The following is a 2500-nucleotide window of genomic DNA, read 5'->3' on the forward strand; positions in this document are numbered from 1 at the left end:
TACTGTGTGTAGTAGTACTGTGTAGTACTGTGTAGTACTGTGTGTACTGTGTGTACTGTGTGTAGTACTGTGTGTAGTACTGTGTAGTACTGTGTGTAGTACTGTGTGTAGTACTGTGTGTACTGTGTGTAGTACTGTGTGTAGTACTGTGTAGTAGTAGTACTGTGTAGTACTGTGTAGTACTGTGTAGTACTGTGTAGTAGTGTAGTCCTGTGTGTAGTACTGTGTGTAGTACTGTGTGTAGTACTGTGTGTAGTACTGTGTAGTACTGTGTGTAGTACTGTGTGTAGTAGTACTGTGTAGTACTGTGTGTAGTACTGTGTGTAGTACTGTGTAGTACTGTGTAGTACTGTGTAGTACTGTGTAGTACTGTGTGTAGTACTGTGTAGTACTGTGTGTAGTACTGTGTGTAGTACTGTGTGTAGTACTGTGTAGTACTGTGTGTAGTACTGTGTAGTACTGTGTGTAGTACTGTGTGTAGTACTGTGTAGTACTGTGTAGTACTGTGTAGTACCGTGTAGTACTGTGTAGTACTGTGTGTAGTACTGTGTAGTACTGTGTGTAGTACTGTGTGTAGTACTGTGTAGTACTGTGTAGTACTGTACTGTGTGTAGTACTGTGTAGTACCTGTGTGTAGTACTGTGTGTAGTCTGTGTACTGTGTGTAGTACTGTGTAGTACTGTGTGTAGTGTAGTACTGTGTAGTACTGTGTAGTACTGTGTAGTACTGTGTAGTACTGTGTGTAGTACTGTGTGTAGTACTGTGTAGTACTGTGTAGTACTGTGTAGTACTGTGTAGTACTGTGTGTAGTACTGTGTAGTACTGTGTAGTACTGTGTGTAGTACTGTGTAGTACTGTGTAGTACTGTGTAGTACTGTGTAGTAGTGTAGTACTGTGTGTAGTACTGTGTAGTACTGTGTGTAGTACTGTGTGTAGTACTGTGTAGTACTGTGTGTACTGTGTGTAGTACTGTGTGTAGTACTGTGTGTAGTACTGTGTAGTACTGTGTGTAGTACTGTGTAGTACTGTGTAGTACTGTGTGTAGTACTGTGTGTAGTACTGTGTAGTACTGTGTGTAGTACTGTGTGTAGTACTGTGTGTAGTACTGTGTAGTACTGTGTGTAGTACTGTGTAGTACTGTGTAGTACTGTGTAGTACTGTGTGTAGTACTGTGTGTAGTAGTACTGTGTGTAGTACTGTGTAGTACTGTGTAGTACTGTGTGTAGTACTGTGTGTACTGTAGTACTGTGTAGTACTGTGTAGTACTGTGTGTAGTACTGTGTAGTACTGTGTGTAGTACTGTGTGTAGTACTGTGTAGTACTGTGTGTAGTGTGTAGTACTGTGTGTAGTACTGTGTGTAGTACTGTGTGTAGTACTGTGTAGTACTGTGTGTAGTACTGTGTAGTACTGTGTAGTACTGTGTGTAGTACTGTGTAGTACTGTGTAGTCTGTGTAGTACTGTGTGTAGTACTGTGTAGTACTGTGTAGTACTGTGTAGTACTGTGTGTAGTACCTGTGTGTAGTACTGTGTAGTACTGTGTGTAACTGTGTAGTACTGTGTGTGTAGTACTGTGTAGTACTGTGTAGTACTGTGTAGTACTGTGTAGTACTGTGTGTAGTACTGTGTGTAGTACTGTGTGTAGTAGTACTGTGTAGTACTGTACTGTGTAGTACTGTGTGTAGTAGTACTGTGTGTACTGTACTGTGTGTAGTACTGTGTAGTACTGTGTAGTACTGTGTGTAGTACTGTGTAGTACTGTGTGTAGTACTGTGTAGTACTGTGTAGTACTGTGTAGTACTGTGTAGTAGTACTGTGTAGTACTGTGTGTAGTACTGTGTGTAGTACTGTGTAGTACTGTGTAGTAGTACTGTGTAGTACTGTGTAGTAACTGTGTAGTACTGTGTAGTAGTACTGTGTGTAGTACTGTGTAGTACTGTGTAGTACCGTGTAGTACTGTGTAGTACTGTGTAGTAGTACTGTGTGTAGTACTGTGTAGTACTGTACTGTGTGTAGTACTGTGTAGTACTGTGTGTAGTACTGTGTAGTACTGTGTAGTACTGTGTAGTACTGTGTGTAGTACTGTGTAGTACTGTGTGTAGTACTGTGTGTAGTACTGTGTGTAGTACTGTGTAGTACTGTGTGTAGTACTGTGTAGTACTGTGTGTAGTACTGTGTGTAGTACTGTGTAGTACTGTGTGTAGTACTGTGTAGTACTGTGTAGTACTGTGTGTAGTACTGTGTAGTACTGTGTAGTAGTGTAGTACTGTGTGTAGTGTGTAGTACTGTGTAGTACTGTGTGTAGTACTGTGTGTAGTACTGTGTAGTACTGTGTAGTACTGTGTGTAGTACTGTGTGTAGTACTGTGTGTAGTACTGTGTAGTACTGTGTGTAGTACTGTGTAGTACTGTGTAGTACTGTGTGTAGTACTGTGTAGTACTGTGTAGTACTGTGTAGTACTGTGTAGTACTGTGTAGTACTGTGTAGTACTGTGTAGTACT

General features: G+C 40.9%; 1 protein-coding gene across 1 annotated transcript in view; it reads right to left on the reverse strand.

The window, feature by feature from the left end:
* Positions 1 to 2500, reverse strand: part of LOC110172955 (RNA-binding protein Musashi homolog 1-like) — a 29487-nt gene that overhangs the window by 598 nt on the left and 26389 nt on the right. The gene's annotated exons all lie outside the window — the stretch shown is intronic.

The sequence above is a fragment of the Boleophthalmus pectinirostris genome, unplaced genomic scaffold (genome assembly GCF_026225935.1).
Source record: "Boleophthalmus pectinirostris isolate CB_2022bp ecotype Guang Dong unplaced genomic scaffold, ASM2622593v1 HiC_scaffold_3, whole genome shotgun sequence".
Taxonomy (NCBI): domain Eukaryota; kingdom Metazoa; phylum Chordata; class Actinopteri; order Gobiiformes; family Gobiidae; genus Boleophthalmus; species Boleophthalmus pectinirostris.